Here is a 9,336-nt window from a genome sequence, read left to right on the forward strand (position 1 = left end):
TACGGATAACTGGCATGGGCAGGCCAGGTGAGGTACTGTTATGTCATGGCCAAACTTTCTGGTTTAGGACGCACATGTGCATGCCCCTGTTCTGCCCTGCGCTGTGATTGGACAACGCGTGAGTTTGGCGCCTGATTTTGCCTGAAATCAGCTGATTGTCTCTGTCCAATTACACACAAAGTTCTGTGCATTCCTGTACACAGGTGGTCATGTAGACACACCATCTAGCATTCCGGCGTGAAGGTCCTGACAAGGCTGCTGACCACCAGAGTTTGAGGTCCGGTCCCAGAAAGGCTAGCCAGGTCTCCCGCTTCTAATAAAGCCTGAAATTGTAGTTCTCCTTGGAGTTAACGTTTTTATCATTTTTCCATTTTAAAAATGTCTTTGTTTTCCTGGTTGGTTGATTGTATTACTGCACTTTTCCACACTGCTCTTTCCACTGTAGACGAGAACCAGCCAGTATAAATTGTATCTGAGCCTTCACTCCTTGCTGTGAAGGCCAGTTATAGACTGGGGCAGTGGCCTTTTTTTATAATATGAAAATCAAATAATCTCTGAACAGTAAGGCAGGAATTTTATGACCATTTTCGAGCGGATATACCGATTATTATGAATTCAGTGACTGGTTCTCTTTAGATAAGCCTGTGCTGTTTAGCATCGTTCACTGTAATGTTGTTGCCTGTGGAGCTATGTTTTCTGCACTCTGTAACTAGCATTCTTGTGAAATCTTCTAGGGTGGGGTTCTGGAATCCAGTTGCATCATAGAAGTGGAGGGTTCTCCCATCATTCTGAGAGCACAGGTGGAGAAAATATCCGGAGAAGAGGACCTGTATTCATAGCACTGTGAGACATACAAAGTTAGTAGACATGTGAGCCAGAGAGGGAAATTCTTAAGACCTTTTTACATAGTCTTTCCATAGGGGGTTATCAATTTTCTTGGTTGTGGACCCAGTAACATGCCTATGATGACAGAAATGTCCCCGTCAGGTTATGGAAAAGCTGCTTATATGTTATTTTTGCCCATGAACTCATACGCTCTGCGCCTGCCTTTCTCAGCCTCTTTACCCCAGAAGAACCCTTAAAATAACTTCAGGTCTCAGAGAACCTCTGCTAAAATAAATTTGTTGGAAGACATTGAGCAACATGCCCCATACATTGGTAGTCATTAGGAAGATTGCCCCCCCCCCCTTACAGTAGGGATCAGAATACCACCGTTACTGATAGCTAAAAATGTGATTGGTGGCTCTGCCAAATGGGATTAGACCTAGAACCGTGCAGGCACCATCAGATGGGAGGTCAATCCTCCATGGCTCAAGGAAACTAGTATCTGCTGGAGGAACCCTTGGGTTCAGTGGAATCCTGGTTGAGAATGGCTGCTCTACACCGTCTCCCATTATTAACTCCATACTGTTTTCAACTAAGTTACATAGTTAGTCTGGCTGAAAAGAAAAAAGTCCATCCAGTTCAACCATTAAAAAAAAAAAAAAAAAGTTATAAACCTATACCTACAGTGTTGGTATTTCCTTTATAATCGCACTCTTTTTTTTAGCATATATATCACATACTTTACTGTTCACACCTACCTTTCACCATGGACATCAATCAACACAGCACGCTTTCTTTAGCACACAGTGAACTCTTCTTACCATGAAATGGCACAAACCTTCTAAACAAAGGGCCAGTTTACTGTCTTTCAGACTTTAGAGGAGCCGAACTGTGGCCATTGGGAGTAGAAAGAGTCCCAACGTCAGTTGGGAAAAACAATGCCCAATTGTTGGTGTCATTGGGAGAAAAATGTGTCTCATCATTTGTGTCAATGAGCTCTATTCTTGGTGTCATTGGTAGAAATTATGCCCCATCGTTGGTGTCATTGGGAGGAATTGTGCCCCATCATTGGTATCAGCGAGGGGAATTATGCCCCATTATTGGTATCAGTGGATGAAATAATGCCCCCGTGGCCGGCTAGAAACAAGCAAAGGGCTGCAGTTTTAAGACCACTGATCTAGTGTAAAGGTGAGATATACACACAGTATCAATAATAGATTGTATTTTCTTGTATAACCTAGCTGGAGGACTGAGTACAAGAGGGAGACTTGTCTAATGCTGGCTATACATGGCTTAAATTTCATCCAATTTGCCAAAATTCGAGCCATGGGTGGCCAGGCTCCACAAACTTCAGTGGAGAAATAAAAAAAGCCAGGCGGAAAAAAGTTGCCTGCAGTGCAGTTGTGTACAGTGCCTGCAGCTAGTCTTTCCGTAAAACGGATTCTCAGCCTAATACACCAACCCCCCCCTTTAATTTTTCTTAACTATTGCTTACCAGGGACTGTCTCCTGCACAAAACAGATACTGACCCACCCAGTGGATCCAGCGTTTTCCCGCTGAGATCCTCTTCTTTTTTTGCCTCTGCTTGGTCCTGTGCTGCCATGTTCAGGTGTGACCTCATCGGTGGCTTTTCCAAGTTCAGCCGGCCTACCGATGAAGCATCATTTGGCCCGCCCCCCTTCTCCTTCACTGAATGGAGGGACAATGCCTTCTGGGATATATGGCGTGCATATCCCAGATGGCAAAGGGCGCACAGGGGCTGGCCTGAACACATATTTCCCAAGTCGTCTTCCAGGACAGCCCACGAAACATAGCTCCTCCCACGGGACAGGAAACATGTTACCCTCCCCAGATTAAAAGGCGGTACTCCAGGCCCTAGTCTCAGTTATTAGTGTTTCCTCTGGAACCGTTGGATAAGTTCTCCCCGGGGCTGACTGAAAGCTCTGTTGGGAGGTGACTTACCCTGGGAATCCTTGTCTTCTGGCCCGGCAACAATCCCCTTCATGTGATGGTATTGGGGGAAGAAAACTGTACAGTCCCTGCCTTTTCATGGTCCAGCGTTGGGCATGCCTTTGCCATGTTTTCCCTCGCTGGAGGTGGAATGGGGTCGCGGTCGCTCTCAGCTGCCTCCTCGTGGCAGGGGGGCAGGGCTTCTGCGCTCCACGCTGGCCCCAGAAGTGACTTGACATCACTTCTGGGAGGAGAGTGACGTCATCTCCGGGCGGAACGCCAGTTTCGTTCCCTATTTACAGGCGCAAAGTGGACTATGAAGGGTAGCTGGTGCGGTGGTCTTCAGTGGCAGCAGAAGCTGATCTTGAAAGACCGAAACCAATGAATCCTCCCGTGGCTCCTGCTCTGGCGGTCGACTTCAGGAATACAGGCACCAGCTCCTCACAGGTATTTACGGCGGGAAGGGCTCCTGATTGTATACCTATGTGGTTTGCCTTATCTATCAGGCGCAGCTCCTGATGTGTGGGCTGTTTGCTGACGGTGCACTTTTTTCTTCTCTCTAGAACACAGGGTGCGTTTTTCTAGTTAGAGCCTGAGGGTCTCTTTGTTTTCTGTCATTATTTACAGACTAAAACTCAGGACAAAGGTCCAGACCCTGGCTCCAAGATGAAGAAATGTGCTGTTTGTGCGGCCAAACTGGGATTTGCTTGGGACAAGCCCTTATGCCACCCTTGTGTTAATAGTCTGGTTAAAGAAGACTCTTTTTCAGCTTGTGTAAAATTGCTGTCATCCGTCAAAAATGAACTTGTATCTATGCTCAGCTCTTATAAAACTTTTTTGGAGGACTTAAAAAGTCTCTCCCCATCTCTGCAGCCCCTGGCTGAGCCAGGCCTTTCCATAGCCAAGACCCCCTCGCCCATAGAAGTCAGACTGGAAGTGCCAGAAAGGGTTACTGGGATACTGTCGGGGAACGACAAAAATGAGAATTCTTCAGAGGAAGGAGGGGAGGGGTCTGTGGCTAGGTCTTCTAGGTACAAACTCCTTACAAGAAGTGGATGAGTTGTTGAAGGCCATTTACAAGACTTTGGAAATAGAAGTAGACAAGGTCCAGCTCCCTAGACACGACTTAATGTATGAGGGTCTACAGAGCAAAAGGCACAGGGTTTTTCCTGTTCATAAATCTCTGAGGCTATTGAGTTGGAATGGAAGGAGCCAGTGCATAAGGCTTCCTTTTCTAATAGTCTTAAAAGGAGGTTTCCCTTTGAGGAAGGCGGTGAACACCCTTGGAATAAAAATCCTAGATTGGATGCACCTTTGTCAAAGGTTTCAAAGAAATACGATCTGGAGTTCGAGGACATGGGAGTCCTTAGGGACCCTATGGATAAAAAAGGGGATGTCTTTCTTAAAAGGGTTTGGAAATCTACAGTGAATAGTTTCAGGCCAGCCCTTGCCTCTACCTGTGTAGCCAGGAATTTGTATTTTTGGCTATCCCAACTTAAATCCCACTTGGTGGGAGTTACGTCTAGGGAGGAGATTTTAAGTTCTTTCCCTTTGCTTTTCAAGGCGGTGGGCTTTTTGGCCGATTCTTCCGCAGAGGCCGTAAGAATGGCTGCTAGATCTTCAGCCCTTGTGAATTCACTTAGGAGGTCTCTTTGGCTGAAGACCTGGTCCAGGGATTCGATCACTAAGGCTAGTTTATGCACGTTGCCTTTTTCAGGGGACAATCGCTTTGGCCCTGGATTGCAAGAAGTATTAGAGCTCACGGCGCATAAGAAAAAGGCTTTCCTGGAAAATAAAAAGACACCGGGTTTCAGAAAGCTTTTCGTGGTCGGCAGGGAAGACCGCAGGTGGACAAAAGTAAAGAGGCTAGACCAAAGAAACATTGGTCTGGCCACAGGAATAGGGGCAAGGGAGGAATCCTGTTTAATCCTCCAACTCTCCCTCAAATCCCAATGCCTCCTTCCTCCCAGTGGGGGGAAGATTGAGGGCCTTCCTTTCAACCTGGGATTCCATCACATCCAATCTTTTCATCCTTCGCCTGATAGCACAAGGTTACAGGTTGGAGTTCAACTCCTTGCCCCCTCAAAGATTTTTGGTGACAAATCTGCCCCAGGATTGAGAAAAGGCGTGGACACTATGGCTGCAAATAGAGGAGATGGTGTATCAGAGAGTCCTGGTTTCTGTTCTGTAGGTAAAAAAAAAACCCTCAGGCAATTTCCGTCTGATTCTGAATTTACAACCTCTCAACAGATCGATGAAATACAAGCACTTTCTTATGGAATCGATATTCTCACTCAGGTCTATACTACGTCAGGGGTATTTTATGGTGTCCCTGGATCTGAAGGATGCTTATCTTCACATACCCATCCCTGCCTCCTTTCAGAAGTACTTGAGAATGGCTGTCAACTTGGGGAACAAGGTTCAGCATCTTTAGTGCAGGGCACTTCCTTTTCGGTCTATCCTCTGCACCAAGGATTTTCACCAAAGTTCTGGTAGAAGCTCTGGCTCCTCTGAGGCTGAAAGGCATTCTGGTTGTGCTTTATTTAGATGACCTCCTGTTAGCTGCCCCTTCCGAGCAACAGTTGCGGAGGGATCTCAAGGTTACACAAAACTACCTACAATCACTGGACTGAGTGATCAACTGGGAAAAATCAAACCTGATTCCATCTCAGTCACTTAAGTTCCTGGGGTACATAATACATTCAAGGGTGCAAAAGGTGTTTCTCCCCATAGACAAGCAGTACAAAGTCTGCTACCATGTAGCCCACCTGCAATCGAATCTCCCGGTCTCACGGAAGATGTCGGCAGTTGTGGGTCTCACGACAGCATGTGTTCCGGCAGTGCCTTGGGCCTGATTTCACCAGAGACCTCTGCTGCACTTTCTGCTACAGACCTGGGATGGGACAAGGGGCTCCCTGAAGGACAGGGTTCTTCTTCCTCGGAGGGTCAAGCAGTCCCTATGGTGGTGGAGAACGGAGACTTATCTCGCCAGTGGTCTAGATTGGATCTGGCCGATCCTTTGGAGCAGGCATCCATTAAACTAATTACTTGGAAGACGATATTTTTGGTGGCCATTACCACTGCACGTAGGATTAGTGGTAATGGATAGGAGGGGAGAGTGCTGAAATGATGAAGAGCCACTTCAAGACCTGTTTTTATACCTGTGTTCCATATCACATGACAATTCTTTTAGTAATACATCGTCCAATTGAACTACTTTAGAAGATATTTGCTAATAAGGCCCCTCCACTCTATACTCTTCCATTGCACTGTGTTAATGAATACATGTTAACCACAAGCCTACAGGGCACTTATACCCCCTTCCTGTCCAGGCCAATTTCTAGCTTTCAGCGCTGTCACACTTTGACAATTGCGCGGTCATGCAACACTGTACCCATGTGAAATTTTTATCATTTTTTTGTGACAGAGCTTTATTTTGGTGCTATTTAATCAACTCTGGGTTTATTATTTTTTCTTAAACCAAAAACCACTGAAAATGTAAAAAAAAAAGTTTTTTTCCTAGTTTTTGTTATAAAATTTTGTAAATAAGTGATTTTTCTCCTTCACTGATGTGGGCTAATGAGGTTGCACTGATGGGCACTGATAGGCTGCACTGATAGGCGGCACTGATGAGGAGGCACTGGTAGGTGGCACTGATGGGCATTGACAGGCATCACTGATGGGCACTAAAAGGCAGCACTCATATATGGCACTGATAGGTGGCACTGACTGGCACAGATGAGTGACACTGAAAGGCAGCTCAGATGGGCACTGATATGTGGCATTGATGTGCACTGGTAGGCACTGAAATGTGGCACTGATGGGCACTGGCAGGTGGCATGGATGAGCACTGACAGCTGGCACTGATGGACACTGACAGGTGGCACTGATGGGGCTACACAGATCATCAGGGCACACTGATCATCATGTCCTTTCCGAGGAATGCCAATTACCGGCTCTCCTCTGTCAGCGTGACAGCTCATGAGGAGAGAAATGCCGATAATCGGCATGGAATGTCTTTCCATTGATCGGTATTCCGCTGTGTCCGAGGGACACAGCGCACCGCCGATCGCCATGCTGCGCGCTTAGAATGGGAGGATGTCATATGATGTCCTCCCAGAACGAGAGAAACGCCTTATGCCCGTCATTGGACTATATAGAAGATTGCTTTTCAGAGGGTAACATATCACCTTCTTTTTTTTCTAACCCTCAAGATGCTGATTCACATGCATTGCACACAGTTGCAGTAGGGTCTCAAACACTAACATAGGTTGCATACTGAGGCGGTTATGCCCATTGCATACATGTGGTTTAGGTTTTGCAGCAAAGCATCACAGCCATGACATATGTACAGCACTGATTGGCTGTCCAATGCGGTCCAACTGCCTGTTTTACCGCCCCCCTGGCTGCCCTTGTGAGTCCATAGAGCCATGCTGAATAGGTGGGAGCCAAAGGCAAACAATGGGTTTGCAGCTGTGAACAAGGCAGCTTTGAAATCCCAAACCTGACCACTAAGTAGCACTATATAGACATATTAGGGGAAATGTACTAACTGCCGTATATATACACGCAGTATATGATTTATTAGTGCCTCCAGAACTGTGACCAAATTGTTACCAACAGCTGATGGTCAACTACCAACGATCGGGACCTTAGCACCGTGCAGTGCCGCATGATTGGCAGCCCTTCCTACCAGCCTCGGGCATTGCGGCCCATTTAAAACACCGGCACCCATTGAAAAAAAAGGGATTAATATTGATATTATATGGGATGTTTTGTATTTATACCAATTTTAAACCTACTATGTGACGTTGGTAGACTTATTGTAATACAAATTTTTCTGTTTTGATCAAATTTCTCCCTTTTTACGTACATTGTGGACAGATAGCAGCATAGGCCCCAAGGTCACACCTAACGAGAAATAGTGTACACAGTATACAGGTCTGAGGGGAATTTCCACTATGTATAGCCTGGTGATAGACACTTCCATATAATGATCCGACATTAGGACACCGACTTAGCTCTGGAAATAGACATGGAATCATGGCACTCCTGTGCCCAATGGTCTTAGAAGGACATTTTGAATGTATCACTGCTTGAGGCCAATATAAGAGTTAGGTGGTTCCTACTGGCTTGTTGAAATTGTATCCAAGCTCTTCACCTCTGTGTTTTATAGGATGTCAAATGCAAGGCACAGTGTTCCATATGTGGTGGGAATGTCCCCGACTTCCAGGCTTTGGGAATAATGTTTATGTCCTCCTCAGGTGAGTGACTGGAGTCTCTATTCTGCAATCCCCATGGTTAGCTCTGCTAAATGAATCGCTTGAGAAAGCATCTTAAGCCACTCAGGTTGATATTTTTCATCCTCATAGGGGCCAAGATCACCATCAGTAGATTTTGGAAGAAGGCTTCAGTCCCTGTTTCTCAGGTACGGCAGAAGGTCTCGTGGATCGCGACTCATGAAAAACTTACCAGCATTCTTATGAACGTCAATCTGTGACTCTTGTAATCTGGGTGCCAAAGTCGTTCAGTCGTACCGTCCTTGGTATCCTCCCCGTCCTCATTTTCTCCCCTCTTGTTTTCTTACTTTCCTTTCTTCTTTTCAGTTTTTTTTTCTACCTGTTGCTATGTGATCCAGAAATGTTGACATTCTTTAGACTGGACATTAGCTTTACAGAGATCCTGTTAGTGCACTGTATGTAATAGTTGGGGAAAAGGAAAAACCTCTGGAGAAATCGAAACTAAAGATATTTCAGCCTACTTTGTTGGCTCATTGTTGGAACACTTATGTGGCCTTCATGGCTGGATCTGTAGAACAACCTTTACCCTTTATGTATGGTATTTTATATCTTTAAAGTGGAGTTCCACCTGAAAAAAAATAAAATAAAAGCAGCTACAAAAACTGTAGCTGCTGACTTAAAATACAGCTACTTACCTGTCCCTCAGTCCCGCGGTATCCTCACCACGGCTGGTTTCACCGGCTGTCTTCTCTCCTTGGCACCGGCATCTTCAGTGTGGGCACCCGGCTGTGACAGCTTGAGGCTTCACAGCTGGGTGCCCACTGCTGAGAAGCACTGCGCTTTGTGAATGGCCCCGTAGTCTTTTGGGGCCTGTCACATGTCCCAGAAGACTACGGGGAGGGAGGAGGAAACCTTCTTCTGATTCCCCCTCCTCAAAGGTGCCAATCCTTAATTAGGAGTGGGGGACAAAGGCTTTAAGCGGAACTTCCCCTTTTGGGTGGAGCTCCGCTTCAAGAAAAATACATTAAAAGTAAAAAAAAAAAATGATGTACTGATTTTAAAAATTGTACTCTTAGTCTGGGTGAAGGGGGCACTGGGAAACCCCCAGAACCTGTTGGCTTAGCTTAGCATCAGCTCACTATCACTGCATCAATGACCCAGAACAAGCATGGAGCCAGAAGAAGAAACTCCTACCAACACACCTGACTCACTAGATACAGAAACCACATATAGGATGGGCACCCTGGAGGTACCGGTAAATAAATACAGTTGCAAGAAAAAGTATGTGAACCCTTTGGGATTACGTGGAGTTTTGCATGAA

The 9,336-nt window shown here is 46.0% G+C and overlaps 1 long non-coding RNA gene across 2 annotated transcripts in view; it reads left to right on the plus strand.

Moving 5' to 3' along the window:
• LOC149432793 (uncharacterized) overlaps positions 1-9,336 on the plus strand; it is a 42,275-nt gene extending 32,939 nt beyond the window's left edge. For both annotated transcript variants that reach the window (XR_016308965.1, XR_016308966.1), the window contains exons 2-4: positions 735-857; positions 7,952-8,039; positions 8,148-9,336. This is a non-coding gene — a long non-coding RNA (uncharacterized LOC149432793). The remainder of the gene's footprint in view (positions 1-734; positions 858-7,951; positions 8,040-8,147) is intronic.

Source organism: Staurois parvus, unplaced genomic scaffold (assembly GCF_062004578.1).
Source record: "Staurois parvus isolate SC_StPar_1 unplaced genomic scaffold, SC_StPar_1.0 ptg002108l, whole genome shotgun sequence".
Taxonomy (NCBI): domain Eukaryota; kingdom Metazoa; phylum Chordata; class Amphibia; order Anura; family Ranidae; genus Staurois; species Staurois parvus.